Raw genomic sequence first — 22,553 nt, forward strand, 5'->3', positions numbered from 1 at the left:
ACAGATGCATAGGCTTATTGTCATGAAAACACCAAATTAACTTCGATATGCATGAGAATTTTAGAGGAAAAGTTCTACTGTAAAATATTTGTTTAGTACAACAGCACTCTTTGTTAAAGGTTCGATTAATATGGATGGCCTTTTTTCCAATTTAAATATATAAAATTTTAGAGCTGTAATTTCACTTTTCAGTCACACTTCCTTCCATGATGGTTTCATTATATTTCATTCTCATGTTAAATGAATAAATGTACTCAATTAGCTAGTACATTTATAGCATTTTTGTCACAATGATTCTGGATATTCCACATTCAATGATATAAATTAAGAAATAAAGCATTTTTCATTTTAAATTTAAGCAGTTGTTTCATTTAGCAAGTCATGCTTTACAAATTTCCTTTTATTATATTTCAGAAAAGAACTACAAAAGCTGAACAATTTTATGCCATCTTTTAAAGACGTTTTAAATATTATAGAAATTTGATTGAATATAGAGATACACAGGATTCACCATTAGTGATATAACTGCTTTTTGTTATTTAGGAGTTAAACATTCTTTGCAAATCATTATATTTCTATAACAATCATTTTTTTAGAGAAAAGTTGTATATTTTGACATATTTCCTTGAAATTTATAGAAAGTCCCTTTCAAGAGCCTTCTGTACATCAACTATCTCTCACCACTGTCCCAGTTCAGTACTGACTTCAATGTTAATGTCTACTTCTGCTCTATTTAATACCTCAATTTCTAACTAAGCCCAAATGATTGAGTGAAAGTTACACAAAATTGAAGGTTGTTAGCTTTAATTGAGACAAATGGGTAACTTTATTTTGAGAAGAGTTATAATCCCGAACAGAGATATGATCATTATATACATTTATGAGCTGTACTATGCTGCACCAAAAAGATATATGCAAAACCTGAGTTCCAGGGACTTGTCTATCCTTGGAGAAATGTGTGTGTGTGTGAGAAACAGTATATAGGTAACATTGTATACATATGTTTATATGTATGTTGTAGATACATGTTTATATGTATGTATATGCATAGAGACATATGTGTTATATAATATAAAATATTTAAAATATATAATATGTTTATAGGTGAATATATTATATATGTAAACACCTTGATTTCTTTGTAATATCCTGTAACTACATATATCTCATTTTTAAAAACAAGAATCAAAGAGTAATTCTTCAATCAGTCTATCTTAATCTAAAAGCCTACATCCTACTTAAAGGCAAAATGTTGGAAGGACTTTCATAGGGAGACATGCATGTCTTCTGTCACCATCAAAATTTGGAAGTGGACTACAGGTGACATAACATACAATTATACTTTTTATTCTCCAGAACATTATGTAATCTGTTCTGACTTAAGTTAAATGATCTATTAATTTTTTTTTTTTTTTTGTGGTACACGGACCTCTCACTGTTGTGGCCTCTTCCATTGCGGAGCACAGGCTCCAGACACGCAGGCTCAGTGGCCAAGGCTCACGGGCCCAGCCGCTCCACAGCATGTAGGATCCTCCCGGACCGGGGCACGAACCCGTGTCCCCTGCATCGGCAGGCGGACTCTCAACCACTGCACCACCAGGGAAGCCCTGCTAATTTTTAAATAAACTTTTTATTAAGGTAAAACATGAATGCAGAAAATGCACAAATCCAAGTGTCCAGAAGGCTACATTTTCTGAGCATACACCTCTGATGTCAGCACCGTGTTCAAGTCCCCAGTTGTCTCCCTGGTGTTCTTTTCTAGGTACTACTCACCCCCAAAGTTTATACACTACCCTGATTTTTAACAGTATATATTGGTTTTGCCAAAAGCAGCTATTGACTTAACTACATTTACTTATTATGATAAGGAACGTTATGCTTTAGTAATAAAGCAAATTCTTCATCAAAGCCAGTAAGATTCTGCAAGTAGCTAAGAAATAAGCAAGGACTAGGTAATAAAAGTTGGAAGCAATACTAAAATATGCCAAGTATTCTTATCATATATAACTGAAAATACTGGTGTGATTTGTCATTAGTCTCACTTCTGAAAATAGAAACTCAGACCTGGGAATCTGGCCTCCTTGCCCTGCTTGAAGTTTTATCCTTGACACACTTTGACACTGGTCATTGGGAATTTGAAAAAAGGAACTCAAATGCTTAGCTTCAGATAGAGACGATAGTCTTAAGGGGAACTGTGGAATCTGAGTTGTAGCAGGAATTGTTGAAATCCTCTTTGTTTGGCTTTAGCCTTTGTAAATACAATATTCACCTTCACTTTCTCCCAAGGAACGTGAATAGCCCTGTATAGGAATTGGTAAATGAGCCATGGAGAATGAGGATGGAATCAAATTGAGTGAAATAATTTCAGCTGCTGGGAACTCTTAATAGGCATGTAAACAAGAAGGGGGTTGTTGTGTGTGAATGCTCTCACAGAGGTGCATGGACTCTTATCTCTCCATGCTGGCTGCATTTGGAGCAGTTCATGTTTAATTTGAAACAGTCTCCTGATTGTTCAGTTCAATTTGAAACTGTGCTCGGTCCATTATTTTACTATTTTTAGCTTAGAACAAAAGAAAACATTGTGAAATAACAGTCCTTCAAGTTGGTGGGTTGCATAGGACACTCCATATCGTTTTTCAAAGTATCACTACAGTATTTGGATATGTGGCTAAAGGGTTAGAGGGATTGCATGTCATGCATTTTATTTGTGTCAGAGGTTAAAAAAAATAGTACAGAAATCAAGCCTAAAAATTTCCATAAAGCATGTAGCTCTTTTGTTAACATGTCCAGGTCTTCCTTTCTTTTCCCCATCCCTGATCCCTTGCAATGCCATTGTCTTTATATCCTTGTTTCTGTTAGAAAAATAAAGGAAAATAGACCTTTGATTTTTGCCTACCAAATCTCACTTCTTAGGGTTATTTTTCATTCCTCACTAATATTTTTCTAGACTTTTCAGTGATTTTACCAAAAGACTCTTCCCTATTTTGAGACCTGAGGTGCTTGGGGAACTACTGTTTTATGTATACTTAACAGAAGAGCACTTTAATTACATAAGCTATTGTAAGAGTAACTGTTTTAGAATAAATAAAGAGGGTAAATAAAAATCTGCTCTGTCTATGATGAAAATGTTTACAATTATATTTTAACAATTCATGTGTCAATTGACATAAGTTTTGGGAAAAGAACAATTTTTTGAAAAAAGGCCCTTTTTTTCTGCAATTAACTGAACATATAAGGAATCCTAAGAGAATACTACTTTTAATGCTGTCAATTAAAAGCTTTCCTTTCCTACAGAACAAACTAATATAATGTTTTTAGTGATTTTAAACATGATGGAATTTAGCCTCAATTTTCCTGTGTTACAAACACAGACTTAACTATTGCAAACATCTGACAAAATTAAGTTTAATGTTCACTTCATTTTTCATTATCCCCACTCTGCCTTGGACTTTGTTAAATGCTAAGAAAGAAGCAGGAAAAAAACATAAACAAAAAGTTTCAATTAGTCAAATCAACTTTATAGAAGCAGTAAATACATGTATCAATGTCAAATAAGTTGAATAATACATATTGAAGTGATTCTTTCTCTGGTTTACTAATTTTCATTTTGAACAACATCATCCAATCATAGTTCATAATCAACAAGAGTATTCAAGGAAAAGTGGCCTGGAAACCACAGAACATTTTTGTGTGTGTGCAGAGGATTCTAGCGTAGAATGAGAGCATGGTTTTGGTTCTGTTTTTGGTGTAATTTTGTTCTTCTTTAGATGACAAACAGTGCCAACGATTCATGATTACAACACCTTAGGAAGAAATATAAAAGACAACTTTTTATCTACAGCTTCTAGGTGGGAAAAAAATGCCTCAGTGGAATTTAGTAATTTATTTTTGGCCAGAAAATGGAGTGAAAACTAACATCTCTGAGCTTCTCATGTTCTTTTTTTTTTTTCTCCTCAGATACTATTTCCCCCCAACTAATTGTGATAGAAACAGGAATTACAAAGCCCCTATTGCTTTAGATTATTGGTTGTGTGGTGAAGTATCAATAGAATAGTCTTTCCATAAAAGACCAATTGGTACAGGTAAAACCAGGAACTAGTAAAGACATTGCCCTGTTATCCTTTCTTTTAGAAAGGGGATGGGCAACCTACAGTCCTAGGGCCAAATCTGGTCTGTTGCCTGTTTTTGTAAATAAAGTTTTGTTGGAACACAGCCATCCCTATTCACTTATGTATTTACTAAGCCTGCTTTCATGCTTCAACCATAGAAGAATTAAGGAATTACGAGAAAGACCATATGGCCTACAAAGCCTAAAATATTTACTATACTATCTGGCCCTTTAGAGAAAAAGTTTCCAAACTACTGTTTTAGAAAATAAATTCATACCACATCATTGATTACATGAATTATGCTTACGCACTGTGACTGCTTAAGTCTATTTTTACTTCCTTTTCAGTACTTAAATCCAAATAAACCTTTAATAGTAATAGAAATAATAACTTTATATTTATTAATCACCTTATATGTGCCAGATAATGTACTAAAATGGGTATTGTTTAAGCTGCTAAGTTTGTGGTAATTCATTATTGCAATATAAAGCTAACTGAGTAGGTATTCCTATTTTGTTGATAAAGAATCTGAGGCACCAAGAGATTAAGTAATTTCCCCAATATGTCACAAGTGAGGAGTTGATAGATTCTGTGCTATAAATCCCTCCCTCCGGATCTATTTTACTCTAAACTTTTAGGAGTGTTTTGGTGTTTCTTGGGAAAATCTCTCCCAGGGTGATTTCCTGTCCCATAACATGGATCTGTATTTCTAAGAGGCTGTTCTTATTTTCAACCAATTAGACAGAATTACTGAAACAAGTTAAAATGGAAATTATCATTTTACATTTAACCTGGAGAAGGAAATGTTGAAATGTATTTCAACTTTCTTTCATCTGGAAGATTGATCAAAAAATCATCACATTTATTGGGAGAAGAAACAAACATCATTTTAAAAAATATTGCATATATGTGGTCTGCCTTATTATAAGACCATTTCCTTGGGACATGTAGTTGGCCCCCATCACCATTTTTTTTTTAAATTTTTTGGCCACACCACGTGGCATGTGAGATCCTAATTCCCTGACCAGGGATCAAACCCATGCCCCCTACATTTGAAGCACAGAGTCTTAACTACTGGACCACCAGGGAACTCCTGCCCACATCATCATTTTAAAGTGAGACACACTGTGTACAAACAAGGTGATCTGTTCATCTTTTAGGGTATCAGAAAGCAGAGAAGTGTAAACCTGTGTTACTGTAAATTTTCAAATATGGGAGCAAAATAGATGAAACAGAAATCCAGACTATGACCATATAATAATCAGTAACAGTTTAAAATGATGATACTTTTTTTCTTTTTAGAATTCATTAAAATTAACAATAAAGTCAAGGTAAGGTACATTATAATGTTAAAATAAATTCTTGGAGTTGGGAGATTTTTATTGCATTAAGAATGATATAATTTTATATTTACTCTACAGTTAATGGAGCTACTCAAGAGCTAATGGATCTAGAGAAAATTATATATTTAGGATGTGGCATCACATGGCTTTCTAGTTTAGAACTGCTTTGTTATTAACCAGAGGAGTGTGCAAAGGAAGTTGGAGATTCTATCCTAGCAACATTTTGTTATTTGAAGGCTAATCAAAAGTTGGATAGAAATTTCTGGATAGTCCTCTTCCTCAGTTCACTACACCTGTGTTTACAGAGAACCTCAAGACAACTTCTCTTTTCATGGTGTATCAGAAGCATCATTTGGATGCTGTTCATCTATTTTGTAAAGGGGGTTTTGTTCACAGTTTCCTAAGTATGGGAAATTGTAAACCAACTAATCAAAGTGTGAGTTCAATATTTAATGTTAATTCCAAATCTAAAGCAAATTACAAGAGTTCATAACTAGAACCAAATGTTGACAATACATCAAAAACTTAAAACTTTCTACCAACAGCTAGTTCTTTAAAGAATTATTATGCTTCCTCTGTTTGTACTTTTTTGGAAGAAGTGACAGTGTGACTGACTTTAGAGTCTTTATTCAGCAATATTTTACTGAAATGGACATGAGAGTGCAAATTAAAAACTCACACCAGATGACTTGGTTTGTTTTTCTCTTCTAATTAATAATAAATTCTAATTTTATTATAATAAATGTAGGCCTAGATTATGGGAAAGTATAGGATAATAGAGCCTAATAAATTTTGAAAGAACAATATTATGAAATATTTCATAAATGTTAACTTTTTTTCAAGATATGACTAATATCTCTATTTTGACTTTTTTGACTAGCTTTTAAAAACTAGTTTTCAATATTTAGGAAAACTAATCCATGTATGACATGAAATAATATTATTTTGATTTACTGTAGAAGCATATAAAACAAATGGTATAGAGATGTTTTAAAGATAATTTTGCTTCCTGTTAATTGTAATTATTGATCAGTAGCTGCATAAATTATTATGGAAACAAGATTAGAGACTGTAAGGCTTTATGTACAAATTTTAAGAGTTTTTTAAACAAAGACTTTTTTAAAGGAATTTACATTTAATTACTGAAAGTAAATAAAGATTATGTAAATAAGCTAAGAAGGGTTAATCATTGTTTCTGAAGTCAGAAGGTTCTTAAATCAAAATGCAAGTGATCTCACTATAAGAAACTGTATATCTAGTTTATCTTCCCAGAAAAATACTGACCACTATTCTAAACTGAATCTAAAAGCATGCAGCAAAACTTAATCTGATTGAAAGTGTAAGCTTCCCTTAATTTCTTTTTAGTTATTATTTTTATTGCTGTAGATTTTGCAAAAACTTGAAAATACCACTACTACTCATCTAAAATTCTTAATTCTGCTGGTAGGATAAAGAGTGAAAGGATATGGGCTTTGGAATTAAACATGTCCAAATATTATACTTGTCTCCATTCCATACCTGAGTGAATTATATAATCTTTTCTTGGGTTACTCATCTTCAAAATGGGGTTAATTGTACCCAGTCTTCATGTTGAGAGGATTGGGGATGATACCAGGACTGAGCAGTGTGTCCAGAACCTAGGAGCATTTCTATAGATGGATGCTGTGATTTACATTCTTGTTGGCATCATCGCTCTTAATGATGAAGTGTGTTATTTTTCACAGACCAAGAAGTGTCAGTTTTTTAGGCTGTAGCCTTTTTGTTTCTCTGAGATAAAAGTCCACCTTATTTTTTTCAGACAGAAAATATCACTAGTTGGATATAGTTTGAAACATCATCAGTAGTCATATGTTAAACTTGCCCAAAATTCTGCTACTCATTGTTTTGGTCATTCAGGTATTTTGAAACTTGTAGGCATCATTAAAGTTATTAGATCCTACATTAAAATATTAGATAGCCTTGTAACTATATATAAGCTTAGGAGTATTTCAAGAATAAAGGGTATTAAAACATTAAAATTTAAATTTCTTCTCATATATTTCATTGCTTTGCTTTATAACAAAAACTATAAAGAAAGGTTAAGCTACAGGAGAAGAGGAACAGAGAGTAACACAATTATCTAACAGAAAAGTAATGTTATAAAGTAATGTATAAAACAGAATATCAAATTCTACTAGGCCTATGGCAGCGAGCAAAAGCTGAAACCCCCGTCATCATGGAGCTATATTCTTGTACATATAGTAAATCCTGCTTAGAATTCTTAATTTTTTAAATGGAGGACTTATATTAGGGATTTGGAATTAATGACCATGAACTCCAGCATTTTCTTAATGGAACAATCTCATTACCCAAGACACCTGATATGATACCTTGTAAAAATATGAGAAATCAAATAGCCATCTCTTTAAGTAGCAAAGAAAAGCTTAAGACAAGATATTTATAAACAAAGGACAAATTATAATAAGATATTATTTATTAGGATGATTAAATTTTCAAGCTTCCCCAGCAAAGTGGCATTTTTATTGAGGCTTTAGTCTTCTTTAAAACATTGTTTCCTTTAAATTTATGTCTCCCTTATATCTTAGCATATCTCCCTATACATACATGCATATGAATATGTATTTATATGTTATACATATATTTTAAATACTTGTATATTTTGTATATTCTCAGAAACTTTCAGTTATACCATATTTTATATTGGTTTCGTATAATTACTGAAGATGCTAAATAAAACCACATCTACTCTTAATCTCTTTGGCTCTCTCTACAATCTCCCTCATCCCAGCTTGTTATAATGCTATTTATCATACCTTTTGTTTATGTCTGTTTTTCCAATTCTTCAACCCTTTTGAAAACTTCCACAGGTAGGCAATGGAAATTCATTTAGCTGAAAAAACAAACAAATCTTTATGCTGGGTTATAAATTTTCATTATACTGAGCTAAATTTATCCAATCACTAGAGTAGTTTTTCAGAAAAGTAGTAATGTGGTCTGACTTTCTTTGCTCATTTGTCTCATTTTAAAACTCATCAGTTGCTTATTCATAAAATTTTCAAGTTAGATAAAGGCTATTTCTAATGATGCAAGCATAGTGACCTGTTATGATTGCAGGATTTAGAAAATAGCAACTCCAAAATAGCTTCTGTAATCTTCAGGAACAGTTTTGTTTGGCTCAAACACTGAAATAGACTGAGTCCTCCTTAGAATACATGAAAATTGATTTCAAGTTATTCAGTTCCTTTTCTTCAATTAAGGTAGCTCTCTGAAAAGATGTTCTAATACAATTTTAAGTTGACAGAGCAAGTTAATTGAATTATGATTAAGAAGAGGAAATGTTAGAATCGCAAGTATGTTTTTCTGAAGACTCTTGCTTCTAGAATAGTATGAATAATTTGAACGTATTTTTGTACCTTCTTTTCTTCTTCATGTCAAAAGTTATACATCCATTACAATAGAAAAGGAATACCACAAACATTTAAAAAATGCACATACCCAAAAGGAAAAGTCATTCTAAAACTATGATCTAGAGATAAGTTCTTTGACTTTGTGATGTTTGGAATTCTATTGCTTTTATATTATAAAACACATATTTTTAATGGGATTATATTTTTTAAAATTTAGCATAGTATTTTAAAATGTTAAAATGTACAATGAATGTAATTTCTTTAGCGTAATTGGTAATGGTTGCATGGGGTTCCACTGCACAGGTGGTTAATCATTAGTTTGCTTTCATTGTGTAACTTTGGGTTGTTTACAATTTTTTGATTATACAAACAATGCTGGGAAAAACACCATTGTAACTATGTCTTTGTACAAACCATGATTATTTACTTATGATAAATTCTAAGAAATGGAAGTACTTAGTCAAAGTTATATACACATTTTTGAAGCCCCCATATGAATTGCTTTGAAATTTGTACCAATTTAGAATCCTATATAATATTTAACATTCTGTTAGCAAGGACCATCATTAACACTGACTAGCTTTTTATTTTTATTACTCTGTTTTAATATTTATTAAGTTGAAAATGGCACATTTAAACTAATTTTTAATTGTATTCCTTTGATTTTTAGTCAGTTTAAATGTCCCCCCTACTTATTTTAGTCATTTTAATTTATTTTATGTAAAGTTACTTTCATGTCCTTTGCTATTTTTCTTCTATGGACTTAATAGTTTTTACTTGATTTGCAAAATCTCTTTGAAGTATAAGGAAATGAATATAGTATCTACCTGTCATAATTTTTGTATATTTTTCTTTAAATTATGTTTATAATATATTTAAATATATAAGTAAACTATATTATTTTAATGTATAATTTGTCCATTTCATGTTACCAACTTTCTCACAATACTCTATTTAAGTATTAGCTTTTACCATGATTCTCATTTTTATAATGGAGGAAATTGTGGCAGATATATACTATATAACTTGCTCAAAGTCACAAAGATTAAAATGTGTACCTAAAGTATAAACTGAAGCCGATAGACTCTATTTACTTATTAAGTTGAAATCAGCCATTTCTTCAAGAAGTCTTTTTAGTTCCTTTTAATGGGAAATGATACTTAAAAATCAAGATGTACATATTGCTAATGGTGTGTCATTGCTTCTAGGCTCTTCCAGTCTATTCTGGTTCTTTCTAAAGATCTAGAAAACACACACACACACACACACACACACACACACACAGAGTCTTTCTTCCTCACCATTCACATTAGATATTTGTGTATTCTTTCTTCCACAGAGTCCCCTGGTTCCTGAGAATATCAATGTATTTGCCTATGTGCTCTATCCTACATCACCCACAAAGGTGTTTTAGATTCAACTACATTTATTCCACAACAATAAACAAACCAACTAAGTAATTCCTTTGCAGTTATTTTTGTCCTTGGAATATCTACTAAGTGTGTTCTGTCAGAGGACTGGGTCCAAAAGTTACTTGAATTCATTCTGTTTCTTGTGTATGTTATTAATTTGAAATAAAATTTGTTTTATTTCTTTTTATTTAGATGCAGTTTGGAGTTAACCTATTTTATTTTTTTGATTTTTGAATATATGAAGTATTAATGGTTCAAAAATCAAACCATATAGAAAGTTGAATTCAGGGATTTCTCACTCACAGAGCTGTCACATTAATATCATTTCCTCTTACTCTCTCTGGGTGATGATTTTTATTATCCTGATTTATTCTTCCTAGGTTTCTTTCCACAAAAATAGCAAGTGCATACATTGCCTTCTGATTTCTTTTTCTTCCTTACAAAATAGTGGAGTATGAAACATTACTTGCACCTTATGTTTTCACTTAATAAATCATGGAAACCACTCCATAGTGGTTTATGGAGATTCGGCACCCTTGTTTGTTTACGCTTCTATAGAAATCCAGTGTGTTAAATGGTTTCCAGTATTTTGTTATTATAGATAATGCCTCAGTGAATAAGTCTGTTCATGTAATATTTTATATTTGTGGAGTTGTATCTTCAGTTAAACCCTAGAAGCGGAATTATGCCAGTTGGCTCTTTCACTTAGCAGTGTATGAAAGGGCCTGTTTCCCCATAGCTTTTGAACTTTCACATATTTCACAGGTAAAAAGTGATATCTTGTGATACTTTTAATTTGCGTTTCTCTTAATAAGAGTGAAAATGAGCATATTTTAACATATATAAGGATCTTTTGTATATTTTATTCCATAAACTGTTTATTACTTTGCTTTTATAATGAATTGAGGATTTGGTCTCTTTTCTTCAGTTTTCAAGAGTCCTTTATATATTAGTCCTTACCTATGATATATGTTGCAGATATTTTTTCCAGCTTATCATTTTTCCTTTAACTTTTCTCATGATTTTTTCCATATGATAGGTTTTTTATGTATTTGAATTTATCAATATTTTATTTTACAGCTGGTTTTCCCAAAAACCAGCTTGTAAAAGAAAAAAAATATGTTTTCTTATAATAATTACAGCAATAATTCTCTTTCAAAAGTGAAACTGGCCCTATTAATAATATTATTGGTATTTGGAATGTAACCCAGGACTGTCCCAGTAAAACGGGGACATATAGTTACTTGTTATAAGTATTATCTCATTTAAACTATATAGCTAACATCTGCATTATTTATTTAATTTTCTTATGTAATTTTCTTTTTTTAATGTAATTTTCACTTTATATTGGGATATAGTTGATTTACAGTGTGGTGTTACTTTCAGAAGTACAGCAAAATCGTTCATTTAATGCATATACATATATCCATTTTTTTCAGATTCTTTTCCCATATAGGTTATTACAGAATACTGAGTAGAGTTCCCTGTGCTATAAATAGGTCCTTGTTGATTATCTATTTCATATATAGTAGTGTGTATATATTAATCTCAAACTCCTAATTTATCCCTCCCACCGCCCCTTCCCCTTTGGTAACCATACGCTTTTTTTGGGGGGGGGGTTACACGGGCCTCTCACTGTTGTGGCCTCGCCCATTACACAGCACAGGCTCCGGACGCACAGGCTTAGCGACCATGGCTCACGGGCCCAGCTGCTCTGCGGCAAGTGGTATCCTCCTGGACTGGGGCACAAACCCGCGTTCCCTGCATCGGCAGGCAGACTCTCAACAACTGTGCCACTAGGGAAGCCCCCATAAGTTTGTTTTTGAAGTCTGTGAGTCTGTTTCTGTTTTGTAAATAAGTTCCTTTGTATCATATTTTTAGATTCCACATATAAGTGATATCATATGACACTTGTCTTTCTCTGGCTGACTTACTTTATTTAGTATGATAATTTCTAGCTCCATTCATGTCGCTGCAAATGGCATTATTTCATTCTTCTTTATGGCTGAGTAATACTCCATTGTATATATGTACCACATCTTCTTTATCCATTCCTCTGTCGATGAATATTTAGGTTGCTTCCATGTATATTTGTATATTTTGGAGATTAATCCAAAGCGACGATTGTCGCTTTGTTTTCAAATATTTTCTCCCATTCTGAGAGTTGTCTTTTTGTTTCATTTAAGGTTTCCATTGCTGTGCAAAACCTTTTAAGCTTAATTATGTCCCATTTGTTTATTTTTGTTTTTATTTTCATTACTCTAGGAGGTGGATCCAAAAAGATATTGCTGTGATTTATGTCAGAGAGTGTTCTGCCTATGTCTTCCTCTAAGAATTTTATAGTATCTGGTCTTATATTTAGGTATTTAATCCATTTTGAGTTTATTTTTGTGTATAGTGTCAGAGAACATTCTCATTTCATTCTTTCACATGTAGAGGTCTTGTTTACACAGCACCACTTATTGAAGAGACTGTCCTTTTCTCCCTTGTATATTTTTGCCTCCTGTGTTGTAGATTAATTGACCATAGGTGCATGGGTTTATTTCTTGGCTTTCTATCCTGTTCCATTGATGTATATTTCCGTTTTTGTGCCAGTACCATACTGTCTTGATTATTGTAGCTTTGTCGTGTAGTTTGAAGCCAAGGAGCCTGATTCCTCCAGCTCCGTTTTTTTCTTTCTCAGGATTGCTTTGGCTATTCGGGGTCTTTTTTGTTACCATACAAACTGTAATTTTTTTTGTTCTACTTCTGTGAAAAATGCCATTGATAGTTTGATAGGGATTGCAGTGAAACTGTAGATTGCCTTGGGTAGTATAATCATTTTGACAATGCTGATTCTTCTAATCTAAGAACATGGTATATCTTTTCACCTGTTTGTGTCATCTTCAATTTCTTTCATCAGTGTCTTACAGTTTTCAGAGTACAGGTCTTTTGCCTCCTTATCTACGTTTATTCCCAGGTATTTTATTCTTTTTGATGCAATGGTGTGTAATTTTAGATTAAAGCTATAGCTGTTTGGTTTTCTCAATCTAATCATTTTATTATTCTATTATCAATGGCAGTGCTATGCTAGTAGGCAAAGTAATGCTGTATTTCCTGGTATTATCATATAGCGGGACAAATGTTTATTAAACATATGCTGGCCCATAAGCTTCACTGATTAAAGAAAGTTTTAGGTTTATTTATTTATACTGCTTAAGATTTGAGCTCCAGATTTTTATTTTTACTTAATCATTAACAATTAATTCTCTGTAAAGAGAAATGATTAATCATCTTTAGTTATTCCATATTGCAAGAAATTGTATATACTTCTTGAAACTCTTCTATAGTTGTTGTCATCAGTTAAAGAAAAAGTATATGACCCCATCCACATTAGAGCCAAGTTAATTTCAATGGGGGAAGGAAATTAACCCCACTGTGAATTTAATTTGTACTGATGTTTTACCTATGTTATTTCAGTTAATCCTCCAGAGAGCTCAGTATATCCCATAGTACTACCCTCATTTAACAAGGCTAGACACTGAGACCCACTGAGTTAGAAATGAAGTGAATGAGGATATAAGTTCAAGACTGCATCACTCCAAATACCTTGCTTTTCCATAATACTTTGTGGCCTCAAATGGGAAACAAATTGCTAAGTTTTCTGGGAGCTTCTCAGAGTAAAGTATTTTTATTTGTTGGACCGTCATATGTTAGCAGTGTAGCTAGTTATAAGCTCCCATGTCATCCAAATTATCACTCTACTTCACACACCATTTAAAGATAAACCCCATATTCCAGTGAAACGAAGCACAACAAATCACAGAAAATAAGTTCCATTGCAGTCATAATGATAATCTTCCCAGATCAGCTCTCAAGTGGGTGTTGGATATTCCTGTGTATGGGAATATATGCCTCCTTAATTTAGATCTCCCCTCACCCATTTTGTTGTCATCCTTACAAGGGGTGTGTTCTTAGAACATGGAGTTTCTTTAAAGATTTTTTTCAGTGGGCCATTGAGGGATGGACTGCTTCTTCTCAGGGTGTGAGAAATTAAAGGACATGCATAGCCTCAGGCCCTCATTTTGAAAGCACTACCCATTCCTTATAAAATGACAAAAGAAGCAGCAAACCCAACCTTTTATTTTCTCACCTTGCACTTAGATCTATTTAGTAATGCCGTAACATTTCTATCAGGTTTTCTCCATAAGGCCCTTTCAGAACACAAATAAAAGAATGAATACAGGAGCTGAGCTTTCTCCCATTCAACTTTCAGCTCTGTTAGCTTTCAATACCAGAAATGTATTTAAAACTGGATAAGGTTTGTTAACTCTTATATACTATTGTCATTCATCCAGATAGAAAAGAAGAAAACTATATGGGTGATAAAATTTGCAATTCAAATTAAACTATTTCACTTTGAAAATATAGAGTGTCGTGAGTTGGGGAAGACCGACAGGGAAGGACAGAATAAGGTTTCACATTTACCTTTAGTAATAATATTGTAGGCAGTGTTTAGGAAACGTTAGCTATATATTTTGTATATTCTTTAGAGAATATTGTAAAGAATATTTTCTGATGAGGTTATGCTTTATATTTGATTCTAAGAAGCTTACTGTTTTATAACACATCAGTGTTTAGAAAATATATTTCTGAAAAAAATTAGATTTTTTTAAAGCATGAAAGCCAAAGAAATAAAGCTACTTCAAAAATTAAAATAAATATTTGTGTATTTTAAGTCACATGTGGCAGGTCTCATCCGTATTTTACACAACTTATGATATTCCTGCCGAGAGGAAGACAGAGAACTTAATGGGTATAATTAGAATCTTTCAAAATGGAGCACAAAACAAACAAAGAACAAACTCTTTTCATAACATTTAAGCTAAATTTCACCACCTTTCACTCAGAATAGTAGTATTTTAATAATTTCATAAGAGGATTATGACTTCAACTCACTTTAACTTGAAAAATGAACTCAACAGTTTGTTGAATAACAGTGGTATCAAAGTTCATTGGATTTATTTAACTTTAATTGATTTAAATTTTTTTCTGTAATGAAACAGCACAATAGATGTTTCCAAGTTCTATGTTTGAGTAGTGACTATGTGGTATATTATAGGTCTTTAGGAAATAATGGAAGCAAGGGACACAAAATGAATTCAGCATGACTACAGTTTAAAATGGTACTAGGCTAGCTTCAGTAGAGATTGATAGATGAATCATATGCAAATAACAGAGAACAGCTTTAGCACTGTTATGCTAAATCTCCTGGATCCAAGAACTAGCCACCTGATCCATATGGCTGATCTATAAGCAACCATGTTTATGCTGCATGACCCTTCCAAGTCCAAGTTGATTTGCCCAGCTGTGGACACCTGAATCAAGCAGAGCCAATCTGATTCTTTCTCCCATGAGTTTGGAGTTTTGATCTGCAGAACCATCAAATTCCTGGCTAAACAGCACTATGATCCATCTACTAAGGGAAAGTATAGGACTTTCAATAGCTAAGATCTCTAAAATGACCCTTATTTCTACCCTTTCTGAAGCTTAGTAGATCAGCTCTTCCTTGGATTCTGTTACCCAGTCTCCTTTCAATAATTTTCTTAATTATATTACCACAAGTTAGTTTCTGGTACTTGTAACTGAAAGAACCTTAACAGAAAGTCTCTCTGTTTAACATTTTCCCTGGTACACCTCTTAATCTTTTTAATATCAAAGCATCATAAAACATACATACCTTTTAATACAATGTTTTGGGTGATGTTTAAATAAAAAAATATGTATTCACCTCCAAATGGTTCACATATTTTTAACAAAATTATATCTAAGAAAGTTCTAGAAATACATTCTAAATTCAGTTGCTAGACCATCCAAGTCATGTGTAGACATTTTGAAAAGCATGTCTAATGTCAAAAATGGGAATGTGCATCTTTGATATAGCTGGTGCTAAAAGAGGTCATGGCTACACAAAGCCACTTTAATTGTTCTGCAAGAAATGTTTAAGCATTTAACATTCTAATACAATGCTACCTCACAATGTTTTAGTTACATTTTGGAAACTGATTGACAGTTTTGGTTGATATTTGAATTATACATTTTCCATTAAAAAATGGAAAATAGCCTGATGCTGAGGGTGTGGCTCAGCAGAAGGAGGTACAGCGCTGGGATGCGTGCTGATTTGGCAGGAGAATGGACAGTCTGGAAACAGTGAACAAAAACAAACAAACAAAAAAAAAGGAAAATAGATCTTCCCTGTTTTTTTTCTTTTTTTCTTTTTTCTTTTTTTTTTTTTTTTTTTTTTGCGGTATGCGGGCATCTCACTGTTGTGGCCTCTCCTGTTGTGGAGCACAGGCTCCAGACGTGCAGGCTCAGTGGCCATGGCTCACGGGCCCAGCCACTCTGTGGCATGTGGGATCTTCCTGGACCGGGGCACGAACCCGTGTCCCCTGCATTGGCAGGTGGACTCTCAACCACTGCACCACCAGGGAAGCCTTTCCCTGTTTTTTGTCTTTTTTCCAGTCAGAAATTGCTTAGTGAACTTGAATAAGAAATTCCCGTCCAGAAATTTGCCTGCAAATACTGAAAGTTTCAGTCTATTGAATGAGATGACACTAATACAAAGGTAAAAGTGGTGTGCTCCTCTAAGAGACTAAGATTTTAGATATCTACATAGAAATGATAGATAAACAGGATGGCCAAAATGAGATTTTGGTTAGAGAAAAGAGAAAAATAATTGAGAAACATTTTGTTTATAATTAGTATTAAGATGAGAATAGGTCTTTGAAAACATGTGTTAACACATGTATGTGTGGTTTTCTTAGGAAATGATCAAGGCCTTTCATTAAATTCCCCCCAACCCTCAGTTGAAAATTAAAAGAACCACAGCTCTGTAGGAATGCATGGCTTAAACTACAAGTTTTTAAAGAAGCTGTTATTTTTTTTCTTAAATTATGCTATCTATAAGAAATGGTCAAAAGAAAGTTTAAGGTATATAAGAAAAAGAATTTGACAAATAAGTTTCCAGAGATGTTTGAGTATTTTAATACACTTGTATATTCAGTAGGCAACTCTCTTAGGGAATCATATCAATGGAATGTTCACATAAGAAAAAAAAAGAATGTCCTCACTGAGTTAAAACATAGAATCAACTCATTTTGAAAGAGAGTAGAGATAAAGAGAATCTCTAAAGCACTTAGGAAAAAGTGGTTTCCATACCAGGAAGACTAGACCATAATCTGAGTGAAGGATTTTAACACAGCTAATGGAAAAGTAGAACAAATAAAAAAATTAAAAGGAGGAGTCTTGTTTAGGAAGAGAGCCTTTACAAATGATTAAAGTTATAAATATTGGTATGCCCCATCCTTTCTTAATCCTGTTTGGGAAGAAACTGGCCTGATCAAGCCCAAGAACTAAATCTGTTTGCCATCATGGTCTACAGCCTTAACAAAAAGACTTTGGCATGAAATTGTTTTAACCTGATGGCACTTAGCATTTTAAATCATATATCAATCTTTCCTGGCCACAATTTATAATCATCAAACAGCATTTTGATTTGGATTTAACTTCCTGTATAGCCCCATGAAATATATATATGGTAGTTATCCTACCACTTGGACTGTGCACCAGCTCAGACCTTTATGTTTATGTAGTATAGCCCCCTCCTCTTCTTCCTTCATGGGAATGGCCTTGCCAACAGAGAAAATATCGTTAGTCCTAATCATTTAGACAGGGGTTTCCCAGCCTTGCTCATGTAAGGACATACAATTCTGGAGTTCAGTATTTAGAAATACTTGCCCACAGCAATAAGCCCTTTCCTCAAAAACCAGGTTGTTCATACAGTTAATAAGTTTTGATGTGGGTTGCCCCTTTATAAAACTGCAGTTTCCATGTTTGTTAAGTATGGACATCGTCTAGCCATGAAAAATATTTCCGTCTACACCATTTTCCTCCTCTGGAAAAGTAAACAGTGCCTTCGAAAAAATAATCAAATATAAATACACACAGTGAAATTGTCAGTGAACATACATATACTTTAAAAAAATATTTATTTGTTTATTTATTTATTTTTGGCTACGTTGGGTCTTTGCTGCTGCACACAGGCTTTCTCTGGTTGCTGCAAGTGGGCGCTACTCTTTGTTGCAGTGCAAGGGCTTCCCATTGCGGTGGTTTCTCTTCTTGTGGAGCATGGGCTCTAGGCCTGCAGGCTCGGTAGTTGTGGCTTGTGGGCTCCAGAGCACAGGCTCAGTAGTTGTGATGCATGGGCTTAGTTGCTCCACGGCATGTGGGATCTTCCTGGATCAGGGATCGAACCTGTGTCCCCTGCATTGGCAGGAGGATTCTTAACCACTGCACCACCAGGGAAGTCCCATACATATACATTTTGCTAAACATGGAACATGCAAATTTCAATATATAGAAAATTATGCCTGATGTATTAAATTTAAGGCTGATGCTTAGCAAAACCTGAGGACAAAGACGACCCTGGCTGGTTGTAACGGAAATCTTTTTGCAGTCTGTGATGTCTAAAGTTACTTTTTTAATGTTGCTTTATAATAAATTGAAAGAAGGCTTATTCAGTTGATGTCTGTCCACATTATGGAATTTGATTTGCATAAAAGGATATAACAGTGCTCCCCTCTTCCAATGTAAAAAACATTGTTCTCTATTAGGAAAGACTTTCCAACTCAAAATTTCAGCTAAAAGCACACATTTACGCATACATCTCTTTCTATTGTCTTGTTTCACGTTTCCCTTATTTCCACAAGGTAAGAAAAATATTTCTCTAAGACTGATATACTGTAACTACAGCTCTTTTATATAATACTAAGAATTTCATTGGATGAATATACTGACTGGAGTTTTTCAATCATTATAATTTTTTTTGTGTGTGTGGTATGCAGGCCTCTCACTGTTGTGGTCTCTCCCGTTGTGGAGCACGTGCTCCAGACACACAGGCTCAGCAGCCATGGCTCACGGGCCCAGCTGCTCCACGGCATGTGGGATCTTCCCAGACCGGGGCACAAACCCATGTCCCCTGCATTGGCAGTCAGACTCTCAACAACTGCACCACAAGGGAAGCCCCATTATAATTTTTAAAGTAATAAAAGAATATAGTTACATTTCCTTCTCAAGTGTCATATTGGAAGATTGGTTTGTCCTTAGAGAATAGTAGAAATTATAGTTATATAAATGAGAAATGATGGGGAATTATAAATACTTACTCTCGTATATACGTGAAGTTTCTGATTATCCCACTCTTTAATGCCAGAGATGCATTTTTAAGTAGCACAAAAGAAAATGCTATTTTTAGTCCTTATAGACTATGCATGTTAACTTACTTCCTTTCTACTGTAACAAGAACAGATAACATAAGCATAACTATTTTACAGTAGCATTGTATTATTTTGTGTAAGGGTGTGCAATATAAAATACTTTATAAACATGTAAGTTACCACTCTAAATTACAAATAAGAGATAAAGCAAAACATCATTAAATTATTAATAGCTCTGGGGAATGGAAGATGTTTACCTGCTTACATTCTTTTCTTAAATTAACTTATCCAGTGCCCTAAAGCATTTAATGAGCACTACTATTCTATAGACACTGACCTATACACTGAAGATGTAGCTATGAACAATAAAGTAAAATTTATATTTCTCATGGAACTTGTATTCTAAGGAAGTATGGGCAGCTGAGATACTTCAGATAGGGAAAAGTGGTATAAATAAAATAAAACAGGGTAACAGAGCCTCTAGGTAGGTAAGCTATTTTAGATAGAATTAAGGAAATCCTTTCTGAGGAAGAGACATTTGGGCTGACATCTAAATGACGAAAGACAGGCAATTATGAGAAAATCTCTGGGAAATGCTTTCCAGGCACAGAGAACAGCAAGTGTAAAACCTCTGAGGATAAACGTCCTTGTGCATGTGAAGAAATCAAAGAAGGTCAGTGAGTGATGCATAGCTAATGAAGTGGAGATGAGGTCAAATAAATAGTCAGGGACTGGTCCAAGAAAGAGAGCTTATTTGATATGGAATAGATTTTGGATTTTATCTTGAGTCTCTTAAAGTAGAGCAGTGATATGTCCTAAAGTATATCTTTAAAATTTCATTCTGGGTATTATGGGGGAAACTACTGCCAGAGAAAGTTATAAAAGTATGTCAGTCATAAAAAGAAATAATACATATAAGAGAATAGAGTTCCACTTTGCCCAAGATGAGTAACAGATAGTGGATTTACCCATACACCTGAAACAATGAGAAAAACTTGACAAAATATATGAAACAGTGGTTTTCAAGACATTGGACATGAGGTACTGAAGAGCAGTAATCCCTGAGAGATAATGGGATGAGCCCTATAATTGCCCATTTTGAGTTTACGGTCTTGAGAGAGTTTGTAGGCTGCAATGCAAAGAACCAGGTTGGGCACAGTGGATTTTATTAGTTGAGGAGACAGAGCTGAGAGTTGGAAGGAAAATGAGCTTGCCATAGATGGCAGGACAGAAGATATGAAGGAGGAAAAAAACTGCTCAGAGATATGGAGGTCAACAGAATACTGATCAGCATGTGCACAACAGGAAACTACCCAAGGGTATAGAAAGAACCAGGTCAAAGGATCTGTGATACCAGTGCTCTTCAGGTCTCCTGGAGAACTAAGAATAATGCCTATCACCACAGTCAGATTGGAAAACCTCATTGTTCGTAGGGCAATAGGAAGAGTGCTCAGAAAAATTTGCCTCAGTTAGTAATTTCCTAGGGCTGCAGTAATAATGTACCACAGGCTAGGTAGATGAAACAAGAGAAGTGTATTGTCTCACAGTTCTGGAAGCTAGAAGTCTGAAATCAAGGTGTTGGCAGTGTTGGTCCCTTCTGAGGGTTATGAGAGAGATGGCTTCATATCTCTCTCCTAAATCCTGGGGGCCCTGATTCCTAAGCTTGTGGCAGCGTAACTCTAATTTCTGCTCTATTTTCATATGACCATCTTATTCCTGTGTATGTTGGTACAAAGTCCCCTTTTGATAATGACACCAGTCATATGAGGGCCCATAAGTGACCTCATCTTAAATTGCTTAAACCTTCAATAACTGTACGTCCAAATAATGGTTGGGACTGCAACATATCTTTTTTTTGGAGAGGACAAAATTAAACCCATATTACCTCAGTAAAGGGTAATGATCAGCTTTAGAATAAATACTGCTCTAGTTCTACCTAAAAAAATTTGAAAGAAATATCAAAAGAATCAAACTCTTTCTAAATAACTTAACTGTGTCCCAGAACAAAGCTCAAAACTATGTTTAGGGAAATAGAAAATATTTAGCACTAAACAAGGTAAAATTTACAATATCTGGCAGCCAGTCCAAATTACTAGGCAAAAAGGCAGGAAAATATGAACCACACTAAGGAGGAAAATTAAACATTTGAAACCAGTGCATAACTGACACAGACATTACAATTAATAGACAAGAATATTAAAATAGACATGTTAATTGTATTACACAAGTACAAAAACAGAGAAGAATGAACATGTTAAGTAGAGATTTGCAATATAATGTGTATATATACACAAATACATATATGTGAAAGATACATTAATCTTTTAATTCTGTGGACATTTGCTTTATTTATGGCATTATTTTGTTTTGGGGCAGGAAGTGCATATCATTTAACAATAAGTTCTTGGTGCTAACTTTTGTATGATCACAATACTTTGGGTATTCTTAGCACAACACTTCTGTTTGAATAAATATGCACAGTGTTATTATTTTTTAAACAATTTTCTTTTATTATTATTTTTTAAACATCTTTATTGGAGTATAATTGCTTTACAACGTTGCGTTAGTTTCTGCTGTATGACAAAATGAATCAGCTATACATATACATATATCTCCATATCCCCACCCTCTTGCATCTTCCTCCCTCCCACCCTCCCTATCCCACCCCTCTAGGTGGTCACAAAGCACCGAGCTGATCTCCCTGTGCTATGCAGCTGCTTCCCACTAGTTATCTATTTTACATTTGGTAGTGTATATATGTCCATGCCACTCTCTCACTTTGTCCCAGCTTACGCTTCTCCCTCCCCCCGTCCTCAAGGCCATTATCTATGTCTGCATCTTTATTCTTGTCCTGCCCCTAGGTTCCTCAGAACCATTTTTTTTTTTTTTTGGATTCCATACATATGTGTTAGCATACAGTATTTGTTTTTCTCTTTTTGATTTACTTCATTCTGTATGACAGATTCTAGGTCCATCCACCTCACTACAAATAACTCAATTTCTTTTCTTTTTATGGCTGAGTAATATT

The sequence above is a fragment of the Mesoplodon mirus genome (assembly GCF_964341445.2).
Source record: "Mesoplodon mirus genome assembly, chromosome: 2".
NCBI lineage: Eukaryota > Metazoa > Chordata > Mammalia > Artiodactyla > Ziphiidae > Mesoplodon > Mesoplodon mirus.